Genomic DNA, 23,966 nt, shown 5'->3' with positions numbered 1-23,966 from the left:
TAGACTACAGGTATACACACACTACTGCTTTAGACTACAGGTATACACACACACACTACTGCTGTAGACTACAGGTATACACACTACTGCTGTAGACTACAGGTACACACACTACTGCTGTAGACTACAGGTACACACACTACTGCTGTAGACTACAGGTACACCCACTACTGCTGTAGACTACAGGTACACACCCACTACTGCTGTAGACTACAGGTACACACCCACTACTGCTGTAGACTACAGGTACACACCCACTACTGCTGTAGACTACAGGTACACACCCACTACTGCTGTAGACTACAGGTATACACACACTACTGCTTTAGACTACAGGTACACACACACTACTGCTGTAGCCTACAGGTATACACACCCTACTGCTGTAGACTACAGGTACACACACACTACTGCTGTAGACTACAGGTACTCACACACTACTGCTGTAGACTACAGGTAAACACACACTACTGCTGTAGACTACAGGTACACACACTACTGCTGTAGACTACATGTATTCACACTACTGCTGTAGACTACAGGTACACACACTACTGCTTTAGACTACAGGTACACACCCTACTGCTGTAGACTACATGTATTCACACTACTGCTGTAGACTACAGGTACACACACTACTGCTGTAGACTACAGGTATACACACACACTACTGCTGTAGACTACAGGTATACACACACTACTGCTGTAGACTACAGGTATACACACACACCCTACAGCTGTAGACTACAGGTACACACACACACACTACTGCTGTATACTACAGGTACACACACTACTGCTGTTGACTACAGGTATACACACACTACTGCTGTAGACTACAGATATACACACCCACTACTGTTGTAGACTACAGGTACACACGTTACTGCTGTAGACTACAGGTATACACACCCACTACACCTGTAGACTACAGGTAAACACACTACTGCTGTAGACTACAGGTACACACACACTACTACTGTAGACTACAGGTACACACACTACTGCTGTAGACTACAGGTATACACACACACACACACACACACACACACACACACACACACACACACACACACACACACACACACACACACACTACTGCTGTAGACTACAGGTATACACACACTACTGCTGTAGACTACAGATATACACACACTACTGCTGTAGACTACATGTATACACACTACTGCTTTTGACTACAGGTATACACACTACTGCTGTAGACTACAGGTATACACACTACTGCTGTAGACTACAGGTATACACACACACACTACTGCTTTAGACTACAGGTACACACACTACTGCTCTAGACTACAGGTACACACACACTACTGCTGTAGACTACATGTAAACACACTACTGCTTTAGAATACAGGTACACACCCTACTGCTGTAGACTACAGGTACACACACACACTACTGCTGTAGACTACAGGTACACACACTACTGCTGTAGACTACAGGTGTACACACTACTGCTGTAGACTACAGGTATACACACACACACACTACTGCTTTATACTACAGGTACACACACTACTGCTGTAGACTACAGGTATACACACACACACACACACACACACACTACTGCTTTAGACTACATGTACACACACTACTGCTGTAGACTACAGGTACACACACACACTACTGCTGTAGACTACATGTATTCACACTACTGCTGTAGACTACAGGTACACACCCTACTGCTGTAGACTACATGTATTCACACTACTGCTGTAGACTACAGGTACACACACTACTGCTGTAGACTACAGGTATACACACACACTACTGCTGTAGACTACAGGTATACACACACTACTGCTGTAGACTACAGGTATACACACACACCCTACAGCTGTAGACTACAGGTACACACACACACACTACTGCTGTATACTACAGGTACACACACTACTGCTGTTGACTACAGGTATACACACACTACTGCTGTAGACTACAGATATACACACCCACTACTGTTGTAGACTACAGGTACACACGTTACTGCTGTAGACTACAGGTATACACACCACTACACCTGTAGACTACAGGTAAACACACTACTGCTGTAGACTACAGGTACACACACACTACTACTGTAGACTACAGGTACACACACTACTGCTGTAGACTACAGGTATACACACACACACACACACACACACACACACACACACACACACACACACACACACACACACACACACACACACACTACTGCTGTAGACTACAGGTATACACACACTACTGCTGTAGACTACAGATATACACACACTACTGCTGTAGACTACATGTATACACACTACTGCTTTTGACTACAGGTATACACACTACTGCTGTAGACTACAGGTATACACACTACTGCTGTAGACTACAGGTATACACACACACACTACTGCTTTAGACTACAGGTACACACACTACTGCTGTAGACTACAGGTACACACACTACTGCTGTAGACTACAGGTATACACACACACTACTGCTGTAGACTACAGGTATACACACACTACTGCTGTAGACTACAGGTATACACACACACCCTACAGCTGTAGACTACAGGTACACACACACACACTACTGCTGTATACTACAGGTACACACACTACTGCTGTTGACTACAGGTATACACACACTACTGCTGTAGACTACAGATATACACACCCACTACTGTTGTAGACTACAGGTACACACGTTACTGCTGTAGACTACAGGTATACACACCCACTACACCTGTAGACTACAGGTAAACACACTACTGCTGTAGACTACAGGTACACACACACTACTACTGTAGACTACAGGTACACACACTACTGCTGTAGACTACAGGTATACACACACACACACACACACACACACACACACACACACACACACACACACACACACACACACACACACACACACTACTGCTGTAGACTACAGGTATACACACACTACTGCTGTAGACTACAGATATACACACACTACTGCTGTAGACTACATGTATACACACTACTGCTTTTGACTACAGGTATACACACTACTGCTGTAGACTACAGGTATACACACTACTGCTGTAGACTACAGGTATACACACACACACTACTGCTTTAGACTACAGGTACACACACTACTGCTCTAGACTACAGGTACACACACACTACTGCTGTAGACTACATGTAAACACACTACTGCTTTAGAATACAGGTACACACCCTACTGCTGTAGACTACAGGTACACACACACACTACTGCTGTAGACTACAGGTACACACACTACTGCTGTAGACTACAGGTGTACACACTACTGCTGTAGACTACAGGTATACACACACACACACTACTGCTTTATACTACAGGTACACACACTACTGCTGTAGACTACAGGTATACACACACACACACACACACACACACTACTGCTTTAGACTACATGTACACACACTACTGCTGTAGACTACAGGTACACACACACACTACTGCTGTAGACTACATGTATTCACACTACTGCTGTAGACTACAGGTACACACACACACACACTACTGCTGTAGACTACAGGTACACACCCTACTGCTGTAGACTACAGGTACACACACTACTGCTGTAGACTACAGGTACACACCCTACTGCTTTAGACTACAGGTACACACACACACACTACTGCTGTAGACTACATGTATACACACTACTGCTGTAGACTACAGGTATACACACTACTGCTGTAGACTACAGGTACACACACACACACACACACACTACTGCTGTAGACTACAGGTATACACACACACACTACTGCTGTAGACTACAGGTATACACACTACTGCTGTAGACTACAGGTACACACACTACTGCTGTAGACTACAGTTACACCCACTACTGCTGTAGACTACAGGTACACACCCACTACTGCTGTAGACTACAGGTACACACCCACTACTGCTGTAGACTACAGGTACACACACACTACTGCTGTAGACTACAGGTATACACCCTACTGCTGTAGACTACAGGTATACACACACACTACTGCTGTAGACTACAGGTAAACACACTACTGCTGTAGACTACAGGTACACACACACTACTACTGTAGACTACAGGTACACACACTACTGCTGTAGACTACAGGTATACACACACTACTGCTGTAGACTACAGGTACACACACACTTCTGCTGTAGACTACAGGTACACACACTACTGCTGTAGACTACATGTATACACACTACTGCTGTAGACTACAGGTATACACACTACTGCTGTAGACTACATGTATACACACTACTGCTTTAGACTACAGGTACACACACTACTGCTGTAGACTACCGGTACACACACACTACTGCTGTAGACTACAGATATACACACACTACTGCTGTAGACTACAGGTATACACACACACACACTACTGCTTTAGACTACAGGTACACACCCACTACTGCTGTAGACTACAGGTATACACACACTCACACTACTGCTTTAGACTACAAGTACACACCCTACTGCTGTAGACTACAGGTACACACACACTACTGCTGTAGACTACAGGTACACACACTACAGCTGTAGACTACAGGTGTACACACTACTGCTGTAGACTACAGGTATACACACACACACTACTGCTTTAGACTACAGGTACACACACTACTGCTGTAGACTACAGGTATACACACACACACACACACACCTACTGCTTTAGACTACATGTACACACACACACTACTGCTGTAGACTACATGTATTCACACTACTGCTTTAGACTACAGGTACACACACTACTGCTGTAGACTACAGGTATACACCCTACTGCTGTAGACTACAGGTATACACACACACACTACTGCTGTAGACTACAGGTATACACACTACTGCTGTAGACTACAGGTACACACACTACTGCTGTAGACTACAGTTACACCCACTACTGCTGTAGCCTACAGGTACACACACACACACACTACTGCTGTAGGCTACAGGTACACACACACTACTGCTGTAGACTACAGGTACACACCCTACTGCTTTAGACTACAGGTACACACACTACTGCTGTAGACTACATGTATACACACTACTGCTGTAGACTACAGGTATACACACTACTGCTGTAGACTACAGGTACACACACACACACACTACTGCTGTAGACTACAGGTACACACCCTACTGCTGTAGACTACAGGTACACACCCTACTGCTTTAGACTACAGGTACACACACACACACTACTGCTGTAGACTACATGTATACACACTACTGCTGTAGACTACAGGTATACACACTACTGCTGTAGACTACAGGTACACACACACACACACACTACTGCTGTAGACTACAGGTATACACACACACACTACTGCTGTAGACTACAGGTATACACACTACTGCTGTAGACTACAGGTACACACACTACTGCTGTAGACTACAGTTACACCCACTACTGCTGTAGACTACAGGTACACACCCACTACTGCTGTAGACTACAGGTACACACCCACTACTGCTGTAGACTACAGGTACACACACACTACTGCTGTAGACTACAGGTACTCACACACTACTGCTGTAGACTACAGGTACACACCCACTACTGCTGTAGCCTACAGGTACACACACACACACACTACTGCTGTAGACTACAGGTACACACACACTACTGCTGTAGACTACAGGTACACACCCTACTGCTTTAGACTACAGGTACACACACTACTGCTGTAGACTACATGTATACACACTACTGCTGTAGACTACAGGTATACACACTACTGCTGTAGACTACAGGTACACACACACACACACTACTGCTGTAGACTACAGGTACACACCCTACTGCTGTAGACTACAGGTACACACACTACTGCTGTAGACTACAGGTACACACCCTACTGCTGTAGACTACATGTATTCACACTACTGCTGTAGACTACAGGTACACACACTACTGCTGTAGACTACAGGTATACACACACACTACTGCTGTAGACTACATGTATACACACACTACTGCTGTAGACTACAGGTATACACACACACCCTACAGCTGTAGACTACAGGTACACACACACACACTACTGCTGTATACTACAGGTACACACACTACTGCTGTTGACTACAGGTATACACACACTACTGCTGTAGACTACAGATATACACACCCACTACTGTTGTAGACTACAGGTACACACGTTACTGCTGTAGACTACAGGTATACACACCCACTACAGCTGTAGACTACAGGTAAACACACTACTGCTGTAGACTACAGGTACACACACACTACTACTGTAGACTACAGGTACACACACTACTGCTGTAGACTACAGGTATACACACACACACACACACACACACACACACACACACACACACACACACACACACACACACTACTGCTGTAGACTACAGGTATACACACACTACTGCTGTAGACTACAGATATACACACACTACTGCTGTAGACTACATGTATACACACTACTGCTTTTGACTACAGGTATACACACTACTGCTGTAGACTACAGGTATACACACTACTGCTGTAGACTACATGTATACACACTACTGCTTTAGACTACAGGTACACACACTACTGCTGTAGACTACTGGTACACACACACTACTGCTGTAGACTACAGATATACACACACTACTGCTGTAGACTACAGGTATACACACACACACTACTGCTTTAGACTACAGGTACACACACTACTGCTCTAGACTACAGGTACACACACACTACTGCTGTAGACTACATGTAAACACACTACTGCTTTAGAATACAGGTACACACCCTACTGCTGTAGACTACAGGTACACACACACACTACTGCTGTAGACTACAGGTACACACACTACTGCTGTAGACTACAGGTGTACACACTACTGCTGTAGACTACAGGTATACACACACACACACTACTGCTTTATACTACAGGTACACACACTACTGCTGTAGACTACAGGTATACACACACACACACACACACACACACTACTGCTTTAGACTACATGTACACACACTACTGCTGTAGACTACAGGTACACACACACACTACTGCTGTAGACTACATGTATTCACACTACTGCTGTAGACTACAGGTACACACACACACACACTACTGCTGTAGACTACAGGTACACACCCTACTGCTGTAGACTACAGGTACACACACTACTGCTGTAGACTACAGGTACACACCCTACTGCTTTAGACTACAGGTACACACACACACACTACTGCTGTAGACTACATGTATACACACTACTGCTGTAGACTACAGGTATACACACTACTGCTGTAGACTACAGGTACACACACACACACACACACACTACTGCTGTAGACTACAGGTATACACACACACACTACTGCTGTAGACTACAGGTATACACACTACTGCTGTAGACTACAGGTACACACACTACTGCTGTAGACTACAGTTACACCCACTACTGCTGTAGACTACAGGTACACACCCACTACTGCTGTAGACTACAGGTACACACCCACTACTGCTGTAGACTACAGGTACACACACACTACTGCTGTAGACTACAGGTATACACCCTACTGCTGTAGACTACAGGTATACACACACACTACTGCTGTAGACTACAGGTAAACACACTACTGCTGTAGACTACAGGTACACACACACTACTACTGTAGACTACAGGTACACACACTACTGCTGTAGACTACAGGTATACACACACTACTGCTGTAGACTACAGGTACACACACACTTCTGCTGTAGACTACAGGTACACACACTACTGCTGTAGACTACATGTATACACACTACTGCTGTAGACTACAGGTATACACACTACTGCTGTAGACTACATGTATACACACTACTGCTTTAGACTACAGGTACACACACTACTGCTGTAGACTACCGGTACACACACACTACTGCTGTAGACTACAGATATACACACACTACTGCTGTAGACTACAGGTATACACACACACACACTACTGCTTTAGACTACAGGTACACACCCACTACTGCTGTAGACTACAGGTATACACACACTCACACTACTGCTTTAGACTACAAGTACACACCCTACTGCTGTAGACTACAGGTACACACACACTACTGCTGTAGACTACAGGTACACACACTACAGCTGTAGACTACAGGTGTACACACTACTGCTGTAGACTACAGGTATACACACACACACTACTGCTTTAGACTACAGGTACACACACTACTGCTGTAGACTACAGGTATACACACACACACACACACACTACTGCTTTAGACTACATGTACACACACACACTACTGCTGTAGACTACATGTATTCACACTACTGCTTTAGACTACAGGTACACACACTACTGCTGTAGACTACAGGTATACACCCTACTGCTGTAGACTACAGGTATACACACACACACTACTGCTGTAGACTACAGGTATACACACTACTGCTGTAGACTACAGGTACACACACTACTGCTGTAGACTACAGTTACACCCACTACTGCTGTAGCCTACAGGTACACACACACACACACTACTGCTGTAGGCTACAGGTACACACACACTACTGCTGTAGACTACAGGTACACACCCTACTGCTTTAGACTACAGGTACACACACTACTGCTGTAGACTACATGTATACACACTACTGCTGTAGACTACAGGTATACACACTACTGCTGTAGACTACAGGTACACACACACACACACTACTGCTGTAGACTACAGGTACACACCCTACTGCTGTAGACTACAGGTACACACACTACTGCTGTAGACTACAGGTACACACCCTACTGCTTTAGACTACAGGTACACACACACACACTACTGCTGTAGACTACATGTATACACACTACTGCTGTAGACTACAGGTATACACACTACTGCTGTAGACTACAGGTACACACACACACACACACTACTGCTGTAGACTACAGGTATACACACACACACTACTGCTGTAGACTACAGGTATACACACTACTGCTGTAGACTACAGGTACACACACTACTGCTGTAGACTACAGTTACACCCACTACTGCTGTAGACTACAGGTACACACCCACTACTGCTGTAGACTACAGGTACACACCCACTACTGCTGTAGACTACAGGTACACACACACTACTGCTGTAGACTACAGGTACTCACACACTACTGCTGTAGACTACAGGTACACACCCACTACTGCTGTAGCCTACAGGTACACACACACACACACTACTGCTGTAGACTACAGGTACACACACACTACTGCTGTAGACTACAGGTACACACCCTACTGCTTTAGACTACAGGTACACACACTACTGCTGTAGACTACATGTATACACACTACTGCTGTAGACTACAGGTATACACACTACTGCTGTAGACTACAGGTACACACACACACACACTACTGCTGTAGACTACAGGTACACACCCTACTGCTGTAGACTACAGGTACACACACTACTGCTGTAGACTACAGGTACACACCCTACTGCTGTAGACTACATGTATTCACACTACTGCTGTAGACTACAGGTACACACACTACTGCTGTAGACTACAGGTATACACACACACTACTGCTGTAGACTACAGGTATACACACACTACTGCTGTAGACTACAGGTATACACACACACCCTACAGCTGTAGACTACAGGTACACACACACACACACTACTGCTGTAGACTACAGGTACACACCCTACTGCTGTAGACTACAGGTACACACACTACTGCTGTAGACTACAGGTACACACCCTACTGCTGTAGACTACATGTATTCACACTACTGCTGTAGACTACAGGTACACACACTACTGCTGTAGACTACAGGTATACACACACACTACTGCTGTAGACTACAGGTATACACACACTACTGCTGTAGACTACAGGTATACACACACACCCTACAGCTGTAGACTACAGGTACACACACACACACTACTGCTGTATACTACAGGTACACACACTACTGCTGTTGACTACAGGTATACACACACTACTGCTGTAGACTACAGATATACACACCCACTACTGTTGTAGACTACAGGTACACACGTTACTGCTGTAGACTACAGGTATACACACCCACTACAGCTGTAGACTACAGGTAAACACACTACTGCTGTAGACTACAGGTACACACACACTACTACTGTAGACTACAGGTACACACACTACTGCTGTAGACTACAGGTATACACACACACACACACACACACACACACACACACACACACACACACACACACACACACACACACACACACACACACACACACACACTACTGCTGTAGACTACAGGTATACACACACTACTGCTGTAGACTACAGATATACACACACTACTGCTGTAGACTACATGTATACACACTACTGCTTTTGACTACAGGTATACACACTACTGCTGTAGACTACAGGTATACACACTACTGCTGTAGACTACATGTATACACACTACTGCTTTAGACTACAGGTACACACACTACTGCTGTAGACTACTGGTACACACACACTACTGCTGTAGACTACAGATATACACACACTACTGCTGTAGACTACAGGTATACACACACACTACTGCTGTAGACTACAGGTGCACACACTACTGCTGTAGACTACAGGTATACACACACACACACTACTGCTTTATACTACAGGTACACACACTACTGCTGTAGACTACAGGTATACACACACACACACACACACACACTACTGCTTTAGACTACATGTACACACACTACTGCTGTAGACTACAGGTACACACACACACTACTGCTGTAGACTACATGTATTCACACTACTGCTGTAGACTACAGGTACACACACACACACACTACTGCTGTAGACTACAGGTACACACCCTACTGCTGTAGACTACAGGTACACACACTACTGCTGTAGACTACAGGTACACACCCTACTGCTTTAGACTACAGGTACACACACACACACTACTGCTGTAGACTACATGTATACACACTACTGCTGTAGACTACAGGTATACACACTACTGCTGTAGACTACAGGTACACACACACACACACACACAATCCTGCTGTAGACTACAGGTATACACACACACACTACTGCTGTAGACTACAGGTATACACACTACTGCTGTAGACTACAGGTACACACACTACTGCTGTAGACTACAGTTACACCCACTACTGCTGTAGACTACAGGTACACACCCACTACTGCTGTAGACTACAGGTACACACCCACTACTGCTGTAGACTACAGGTACACACACACTACTGCTGTAGACTACAGGTATACACCCTACTGCTGTAGACTACAGGTATACACACACACTACTGCTGTAGACTACAGGTAAACACACTACTGCTGTAGACTACAGGTACACACACACTACTACTGTAGACTACAGGTACACACACTACTGCTGTAGACTACAGGTATACACACACTACTGCTGTAGACTACAGGTACACACACACTTCTGCTGTAGACTACAGGTACACACACTACTGCTGTAGACTACATGTATACACACTACTGCTGTAGACTACAGGTATACACACTACTGCTGTAGACTACATGTATACACACTACTGCTTTAGACTACAGGTACACACACTACTGCTGTAGACTACCGGTACACACACACTACTGCTGTAGACTACAGGTATACACACACACACACTACTGCTTTAGACTACAGGTACACACCCACTACTGCTGTAGACTACAGGTATACACACACTCACACTACTGCTTTAGACTACAAGTACACACCCTACTGCTGTAGACTACAGGTACACACACACTACTGCTGTAGACTACAGGTACACACACTACAGCTGTAGACTACAGGTGTACACACTACTGCTGTAGACTACAGGTATACACACACACACTACTGCTTTAGACTACAGGTACACACACACACACTACTGCTGTATACTACAGGTACACACACTACTGCTGTTGACTACAGGTATACACACACTACTGCTGTAGACTACAGATATACACACCCACTACTGTTGTAGACTACAGGTACACACGTTACTGCTGTAGACTACAGGTATACACACCCACTACAGCTGTAGACTACAGGTAAACACACTACTGCTGTAGACTACAGGTACACACACACTACTACTGTAGACTACAGGTACACACACTACTGCTGTAGACTACAGGTATACACACACACACACACACACACACACACACACACACACACACACACACACACACACACACACACACACACACACACACTACTGCTGTAGACTACAGGTATACACACACTACTGCTGTAGACTACAGATATACACACACTACTGCTGTAGACTACATGTATACACACTACTGCTTTTGACTACAGGTATACACACTACTGCTGTAGACTACAGGTATACACACTACTGCTGTAGACTACATGTATACACACTACTGCTTTAGACTACAGGTACACACACTACTGCTGTAGACTACTGGTACACACACACTACTGCTGTAGACTACAGATATACACACACTACTGCTGTAGACTACAGGTATACACACACACACTACTGCTTTAGACTACAGGTACACACACTACTGCTCTAGACTACAGGTACACACACACTACTGCTGTAGACTACATGTAAACACACTACTGCTTTAGAATACAGGTACACACACTACTGCTTTAGACTACAAGTACACACCCTACTGCTGTAGACTACAGGTACACACACACACTACTGCTGTAGACTACAGGTACACACACTACTGCTGTAGACTACAGGTGTACACACTACTGCTGTAGACTACAGGTATACACACACACACACTACTGCTTTATACTACAGGTACACACACTACTGCTGTAGACTACAGGTATACACACACACACACACACACACTACTGCTTTAGACTACATGTACACACACTACTGCTGTAGACTACAGGTACACACACACACTACTGCTGTAGACTACATGTATTCACACTACTGCTGTAGACTACAGGTACACACACACACACACTACTGCTGTAGACTACAGGTACACACCCTACTGCTGTAGACTACAGGTACACACACTACTGCTGTAGACTACAGGTACACACCCTACTGCTTTAGACTACAGGTACACACACACACACTACTGCTGTAGACTACATGTATACACACTACTGCTGTAGACTACAGGTATACACACTACTGCTGTAGACTACAGGTACACACACACACACACACACACTACTGCTGTAGACTACAGGTATACACACACACACTACTGCTGTAGACTACAGGTATACACACTACTGCTGTAGACTACAGGTACACACACTACTGCTGTAGACTACAGTTACACCCACTACTGCTGTAGACTACAGGTACACACCCTACTGCTTTAGACTACAGGTACACACACTACTGCTGTAGACTACATGTATACACACTACTGCTGTAGACTACAGGTATACACACTACTGCTGTAGACTACAGGTACACACACACACACACTACTGCTGTAGACTACAGGTACACACCCTACTGCTGTAGACTACAGGTACACACACTACTGCTGTAGACTACAGGTACACACCCTACTGCTGTAGACTACATGTATTCACACTACTGCTGTAGACTACAGGTACACACACTACTGCTGTAGACTACAGGTATACACACACACTACTGCTGTAGACTACAGGTATACACACACTACTGCTGTAGACTACAGGTATACACACACACCCTACAGCTGTAGACTACAGGTACACACACACACACTACTGCTGTATACTACAGGTACACACACTACTGCTGTTGACTACAGGTATACACACACTACTGCTGTAGACTACAGATATACACACCCACTACTGTTGTAGACTACAGGTACACACGTTACTGCTGTAGACTACAGGTATACACACCCACTACAGCTGTAGACTACAGGTAAACACACTACTGCTGTAGACTACAGGTACACACACACTACTACTGTAGACTACAGGTACACACACTACTGCTGTAGACTACAGGTATACACACACACACACACACACACACACACACACACACACACACACACACACACACACACACACACACACACACACACACACACACTACTGCTGTAGACTACAGGTATACACACACTACTGCTGTAGACTACAGATATACACACACTACTGCTGTAGACTACATGTATACACACTACTGCTTTTGACTACAGGTATACACACTACTGCTGTAGACTACAGGTATACACACTACTGCTGTAGACTACATGTATACACACTACTGCTTTAGACTACAGGTACACACACTACTGCTGTAGACTACTGGTACACACACACTACTGCTGTAGACTACAGATATACACACACTACTGCTGTAGACTACAGGTATACACACACACACTACTGCTTTAGACTACAGGTACACACACTACTGCTCTAGACTACAGGTACACACACACTACTGCTGTAGACTACATGTAAACACACTACTGCTTTAGAATACAGGTACACACACTACTGCTTTAGACTACAAGTACACACCCCTACTGCTGTAGACTACAGGTACACACACACACTACTGCTGTAGACTACAGGTACACACACTACTGCTGTAGACTACAGGTGCACACACCTACTGCTTTAGACTACAGGTAACACACACACACACTACTGCTGTAGACTACATGTATACACACTACTGCTGTAGACTACAGGTATACACACCTACTGCTGTAGACTACAGGTACACACACACACACACACACAATCCTGCTGTAGACTACAGGTATACACACACACACTACTGCTGTAGACTACAGGTATACACACTACTGCTGTAGACTACAGGTACACACACACTACTGCTGTAGACTACAGTTACACCCACTACTGCTGTAGACTACAGGTACACACCCACTACTGCTGTAGACTACAGGTACACACCCACTACTGCTGTAGACTACAGGTACACACACACTACTGCTGTAGACTACAGGTATACACCCTACTGCTGTAGACTACAGGTATACACACACACCTACTGCTGTAGACTACAGGTAAACACACTACTGCTGTAGACTACAGGTACACACACACTACTACTGTAGACTACAGGTACACACACTACTGCTGTAGACTACAGGTATACACACACTACTGCTGTAGACTACAGGTACACACACACTTCTGCTGTAGACTACAGGTACACACACTACTGCTGTAGACTACATGTATACACACTACTGCTGTAGACTACAGGTATACACACTACTGCTGTAGACTACATGTATACACACTACTGCTTTAGACTACAGGTACACACACTACTGCTGTAGACTACCGGTACACACACACTACTGCTGTAGACTACAGGTATACACACACACACACTACTGCTTTAGACTACAGGTACACACCCACTACTGCTGTAGACTACAGGTATACACACACTCACACTACTGCTTTAGACTACAAGTACACACCCTACTGCTGTAGACTACAGGTACACACACACTACTGCTGTAGACTACAGGTACACACACTACAGCTGTAGACTACAGGTGTACACACTACTGCTGTAGACTACAGGTATACACACACACACTACTGCTTTAGACTACAGGTACACACACTACTGCTGTAGACTACAGGTATACACACACACACACACACACTACTGCTTTAGACTACATGTACACACACACACTACTGCTGTAGACTACATGTATTCACACTACTGCTTTAGACTACAGGTACACACACTACTGCTGTAGACTACAGGTATACACCCTACTGCTGTAGACTACAGGTATACACACACACACTACTGCTGTAGACTACAGGTATACACACTACTGCTGTAGACTACAGGTACACACACTACTGCTGTAGACTACAGTTACACCCACTACTGCTGTAGCCTACAGGTACACACACACACACACTACTGCTGTAGGCTACAGGTACACACACACTACTGCTGTAGACTACAGGTACACACCCTACTGCTTTAGACTACAGGTACACACACTACTGCTGTAGACTACATGTATACACACTACTGCTGTAGACTACAGGTATACACACTACTGCTGTAGACTACAGGTACACACACACACACACTACTGCTGTAGACTACAGGTACACACACTACTGCTGTAGACTACAGGTACACACACTACTGCTGTAGACTACAGGTACACACCCTACTGCTTTAGACTACAGGTACACACACACACACTACTGCTGTAGACTACATGTATACACACTACTGCTGTAGACTACAGGTATACACACTACTGCTGTAGACTACAGGTACACACACACACACACACTACTGCTGTAGACTACAGGTATACACACACACACTACTGCTGTAGACTACAGGTATACACACTACTGCTGTAGACTACATGTATACACACTACTGCTGTAGACTACAGGTACACACACACACACACACTACTGCTGTAGACTACAGGTATACACACACACACTACTGCTGTAGACTACAGGTATACACACTACTGCTGTAGACTACAGGTACACACACTACTGCTGTAGACTACAGTTACACCCACTACTGCTGTAGACTACAGGTACACACCCACTACTGCTGTAGACTACAGGTACACACCCACTACTGCTGTAGACTACAGGTACACACACACTACTGCTGTAGACTACAGGTACTCACACACTACTGCTGTAGACTACAGGTACACACCCACTACTGCTGTAGACTACAGGTACACACCCACTACTGCTGTAGACTACAGGTACACACCCTACTGCTGTAGACTACAGGTACACACACTACTGCTGTAGACTACAGGTACACACCCTACTGCTTTAGACTACAGGTACACACACACACACTACTGCTGTAGACTACATGTATACACACTACTGCTGTAGACTACAGGTATACACACTACTGCTGTAGACTACAGGTACACACACACACACACACACACTACTGCTGTAGACTACAGGTATACACACACACACTACTGCTGTAGACTACAGGTATACACACTACTGCTGTAGACTACAGGTACACACACTACTGCTGTAGACTACAGTTACACCCACTACTGCTGTAGACTACAGGTACACACCCACTACTGCTGTAGACTACAGGTACACACCCACTACTGCTGTAGACTACAGGTACACACACACTACTGCTGTAGACTACAGGTATACACCCTACTGCTGTAGACTACAGGTATACACACACACTACTGCTGTAGACTACAGGTAAACACACTACTGCTGTAGACTACAGGTACACACACACTACTGCTGTAGACTACAGGTACACACACTACTGCTGCGCTGTAGACTACAGGTACACACTACTGCTGTAGACTACCGGTGCACACACACTACTGCTGTAGACTACAGGTATACACACACACACACTACTGCTTTAGACTACAGGTACACACCCACTACTGCTGTAGACTACAGGTATACACACACTCACACTACTGCTTTAGACTACAAGTACACACCCTACTGCTGTAGACTACAGGTACACACACACTACTGCTGTAGACTACAGGTACACACACTACAGCTGTAGACTACAGGTGTACACACTACTGCTGTAGACTACAGGTATACACACACACACTACTGCTTTAGACTACAGGTACACACACTACTGCTGTAGACTACAGGTATACACACACACACACACACACTACTGCTTTAGACTACATGTACACACACACACTACTGCTGTAGACTACATGTATTCACACTACTGCTTTAGACTACAGGTACACACACTACTGCTGTAGACTACAGGTATACACCCTACTGCTGTAGACTACAGGTATACACACACACACTACTGCTGTAGACTACAGGTATACACACTACTGCTGTAGACTACAGGTACACACACTACTGCTGTAGACTACAGTTACACCCACTACTGCTGTAGCCTACAGGTACACACACACACACACTACTGCTGTAGGCTACAGGTACACACACACTACTGCTGTAGACTACAGGTACACACCCTACTGCTTTAGACTACAGGTACACACACTACTGCTGTAGACTACATGTATACACACTACTGCTGTAGACTACAGGTATACACACTACTGCTGTAGACTACAGGTACACACACACACACACTACTGCTGTAGACTACAGGTACACACACTACTGCTGTAGACTACAGGTACACACACTACTGCTGTAGACTACAGGTACACACCCTACTGCTTTAGACTACAGGTACACACACACACACTACTGCTGTAGACTACATGTATACACACTACTGCTGTAGACTACAGGTATACACACTACTGCTGTAGACTACAGGTACACACACACACACACACTACTGCTGTAGACTACAGGTATACACACACACACTACTGCTGTAGACTACAGGTATACACACTACTGCTGTAGACTACATGTATACACACTACTGCTGTAGACTACAGGTACACACACACACACACACTACTGCTGTAGACTACAGGTATACACACACACACTACTGCTGTAGACTACAGGTATACACACTACTGCTGTAGACTACAGGTACACACACTACTGCTGTAGACTACAGTTACACCCACTACTGCTGTAGACTACAGGTACACACCCACTACTGCTGTAGACTACAGGTACACACCCACTACTGCTGTAGACTACAGGTACACACACACTACTGCTGTAGACTACAGGTACTCACACACTACTGCTGTAGACTACAGGTACACACCCACTACTGCTGTAGCCTACAGGTACACACACACACACACTACTGCTGTAGACTACAGGTACACACACACTACTGCTGTAGACTACAGGTACACACCCTACTGCTTTAGACTACAGGTACACACACTACTGCTGTAGACTACATGTATACACACTACTGCTGTAGACTACAGGTATACACACTACTGCTGTAGACTACAGGTACACACACACACACACTACTGCTGTAGACTACAGGTACACACCCTACTGCTGTAGACTACAGGTACACACACTACTGCTGTAGACTACAGGTACACACCCTACTGCTTTAGACTACAGGTACACACACACACACTACTGCTGTAGACTACATGTATACACACTACTGCTGTAGACTACAGGTATACACACTACTGCTGTAGACTACAGGTACACACACACACACACACTACTGCTGTAGACTACAGGTACACACACACTACTGCTGTAGACTACAGGTACACACCCTACTGCTTTAGACTACAGGTACACACACTACTGCTGTAGACTACATGTATACACACTACTGCTGTAGACTACAGGTATACACACTGCTGCTGTAGACTACAGGTACACACACACACACACTACTGCTGTAGACTACAGGTATACACACTACTGCTGTAGACTACAGGTATACACACCCACTACTGCTGTAGACTACAGGTACACACCCACTACTGCTGTAGACTACAGGTACACACACTACTGCTGTAGACTACAGGTATACACACTACTGCTGTAGACTACAGGTATACACACACTACTGCTGTAGACTACAGGTACACACACACTACTGCTGTAGACTACAGGTACACACACTACTGCTATAGACTACAGCTACACACACTACTGCTGTAGACTACAGGTACACACACTACTGCTGTAGACTACAGGTATACACACTACTGCTGTAGACTACATGTATACACACTACTGCTTTAGACTACAGGTATACACACTACTGCTGTAGACTACATGTATACACACTACTGCTTTAGACTACAGGTACACACACTACTGCTGTAGACTACAGGTATACACACACTACTGCTGTAGACTACAGGTACACACACTACTGCTGTAGACTACAGGTACACACACACACACTACTGCTGTAGACTACATGTATACACACTACTGCTGTAGACTGCAGGTACACACCCTACTGCTTTAGACTACAGGTACACACACACACACTACTGCTGTAGACTACATGTATACACACTACTGCTGTAGACTACAGGTATACACACTACTGCTGTAGACTACAGGTACACACACACACACACTACTGCTGTAGACTACAGGTACACACACACTACTGCTGTAGACTACAGGTACACACCCTACTGCTTTAGACTACAGGTACACACACTACTGCTGTAGACTACATGTATACACACTACTGTTGTAGACTACAGGTACACACACTACTGCTGTAGACTACAGGTATACACACACTACTGCTGTAGACTACAGGTACACACACTACTGCTGTAGACTACAGGTATACACACTACTGCTGTAGACTACAGGTATACACACACTACTGCTGTAGACTACAGGTACACACACACTACTGCTGTAGACTACAGGTACACACACTACTGCTGTAGACTACAGGTACACACACTACTGCTGTAGACTACAGGTACACACCCTACTGCTTTAGACTACAGGTACACACACACACACTACTGCTGTAGACTACATGTATACACACTACTGCTGTAGACTACAGGTATACACACTACTGCTGTAGACTACAGGTACACACACACACACACACTACTGCTGTAGACTACAGGTATACACACACACACTACTGCTGTAGACTACAGGTATACACACTACTGCTGTAGACTACATGTATACACACTACTGCTGTAGACTACAGGTACACACACACACACACACTACTGCTGTAGACTACAGGTATACACACACACACTACTGCTGTAGACTACAGGTATACACACTACTGCTGTAGACTACAGGTACACACACTACTGCTGTAGACTACAGTTACACCCACTACTGCTGTAGACTACAGGTACACACCCACTACTGCTGTAGACTACAGGTACACACCCACTACTGCTGTAGACTACAGGTACACACACACTACTGCTGTAGACTACAGGTACTCACACACTACTGCTGTAGACTACAGGTACACACCCACTACTGCTGTAGCCTACAGGTACACACACACACACACACTACTGCTGTAGACTACAGGTACACACACACTACTGCTGTAGACTACAGGTACACACCCTACTGCTTTAGACTACAGGTACACACACTACTGCTGTAGACTACATGTATACACACTACTGCTGTAGACTACAGGTATACACACTACTGCTGTAGACTACAGGTACACACACACACACACTACTGCTGTAGACTACAGGTACACACCCTACTGCTGTAGACTACAGGTACACACACTACTGCTGTAGACTACAGGTACACACCCTACTGCTTTAGACTACAGGTACACACACACACACTACTGCTGTAGACTACATGTATACACACTACTGCTGTAGACTACAGGTATACACACTACTGCTGTAGACTACAGGTACACACACACACACACACTACTGCTGTAGACTACAGGTACACACACACTACTGCTGTAGACTACAGGTACACACCCTACTGCTTTAGACTACAGGTACACACACTACTGCTGTAGACTACATGTATACACACTACTGCTGTAGACTACAGGTATACACACTGCTGCTGTAGACTACAGGTACACACACACACACACTACTGCTGTAGACTACAGGTATACACACTACTGCTGTAGACTACAGGTATACACACCCACTACTGCTGTAGACTACAGGTACACACCCACTACTGCTGTAGACTACAGGTACACACACTACTGCTGTAGACTACAGGTATACACACTACTGCTGTAGACTACAGGTATACACACACTACTGCTGTAGACTACAGGTACACACACACTACTGCTGTAGACTACAGGTACACACACTACTGCTATAGACTACAGCTACACACACTACTGCTGTAGACTACAGGTACACACACTACTGCTGTAGACTACAGGTATACACACTACTGCTGTAGACTACATGTATACACACTACTGCTTTAGACTACAGGTATACACACTACTGCTGTAGACTACATGTATACACACTACTGCTTTAGACTACAGGTACACACACTACTGCTGTAGACTACAGGTATACACACACTACTGCTGTAGACTACAGGTACACACACTACTGCTGTAGACTACAGGTACACACACACACACTACTGCTGTAGACTACATGTATACACACTACTGCTGTAGACTGCAGGTACACACCCTACTGCTTTAGACTACAGGTACACACACACACACTACTGCTGTAGACTACATGTATACACACTACTGCTGTAGACTACAGGTATACACACTACTGCTGTAGACTACAGGTACACACACACACACACTACTGCTGTAGACTACAGGTACACACACACTACTGCTGTAGACTACAGGTACACACCCTACTGCTTTAGACTACAGGTACACACACTACTGCTGTAGACTACATGTATACACACTACTGTTGTAGACTACAGGTACACACACTACTGCTGTAGACTACAGGTATACACACACTACTGCTGTAGACTACAGGTACACACACTACTGCTGTAGACTACAGGTATACACACTACTGCTGTAGACTACAGGTATACACACACTACTGCTGTAGACTACAGGTACACACACACTACTGCTGTAGACTACAGGTACACACACTACTGCTATAGACTACAGGTACACACACTACTGCTGTAGACTACAGGTACACACACTACTGCTGCAGACTACAGGTATACACACTACTGCTGTAGACTACATGTATACACACTACTGCTTTAGACTACAGGTACACACACTACTGCTGTAGACTACAGGTATACACACACTACTGCTGTAGACTACAGGTATACACACACTACTGCTGTAGACTACAGGTACACACACTACTGCTGTAGACTACAGGTACACACACACTACTGCTGTAGACTACAGGTACACACACTACTGCTATAGACTACAGCTACACACACTACTGCTGTAGACTACAGGTACACACACTACTGCTGTAGACTACAGGTATACACACTACTGCTGTAGACTACATGTATACACACTACTGCTTTAGACTACAGGTATACACACTACTGCTGTAGACTACATGTATACACACTACTGCTTTAGACTACAGGTACACACACTACTGCTGTAGACTACAGGTATACACACACTACTGCTGTAGACTACAGGTACACACACTACTGCTGTAGACTACAGGTACACACACACACACTACTGCTGTAGACTACATGTATACACACTACTGCTGTAGACTGCAGGTACACACCCTACTGCTTTAGACTACAGGTACACACACACACACTACTGCTGTAGACTACATGTATACACACTACTGCTGTAGACTACAGGTATACACACTACTGCTGTAGACTACAGGTACACACACACACACACTACTGCTGTAGACTACAGGTACACACACACTACTGCTGTAGACTACAGGTACACACCCTACTGCTTTAGACTACAGGTACACACACTACTGCTGTAGACTACATGTATACACACTACTGTTGTAGACTACAGGTACACACACTACTGCTGTAGACTACAGGTATACACACACTACTGCTGTAGACTACAGGTACACACACTACTGCTGTAGACTACAGGTATACACACTACTGCTGTAGACTACAGGTATACACACACTACTGCTGTAGACTACAGGTACACACACACTACTGCTGTAGACTACAGGTACACACACTACTGCTATAGACTACAGGTACACACACTACTGCTGTAGACTACAGGTACACACACTACTGCTGCAGACTACAGGTATACACACTACTGCTGTAGACTACATGTATACACACTACTGCTTTAGACTACAGGTACACACACTACTGCTGTAGACTACAGGTATACACACACTACTGCTGTAGACTACAGGTATACACACACTACTGCTGTAGACTACAGGTACACACACTACTGCTGTAGACTACAGGTATACACACTACTGCTGTAGACTACATGTATACACAC

The 23,966-nt window shown here is 44.9% G+C and overlaps 1 protein-coding gene across 2 annotated transcripts in view; it reads left to right on the top strand.

Moving 5' to 3' along the window:
• LOC106591582 (fibronectin type III domain-containing protein 3B) overlaps positions 1–23,966 on the top strand; it is a 224,477-nt gene that overhangs the window by 166,764 nt on the left and 33,747 nt on the right. The gene's annotated exons all lie outside the window — the stretch shown is intronic.

Source organism: Salmo salar, chromosome ssa17 (genome assembly GCF_905237065.1).
Source record: "Salmo salar chromosome ssa17, Ssal_v3.1, whole genome shotgun sequence".
Taxonomy (NCBI): domain Eukaryota; kingdom Metazoa; phylum Chordata; class Actinopteri; order Salmoniformes; family Salmonidae; genus Salmo; species Salmo salar.
The sequence above is the reverse complement of the archived record's forward strand: the minus strand, read 5'-3'. Positions and strand labels throughout refer to the sequence as shown.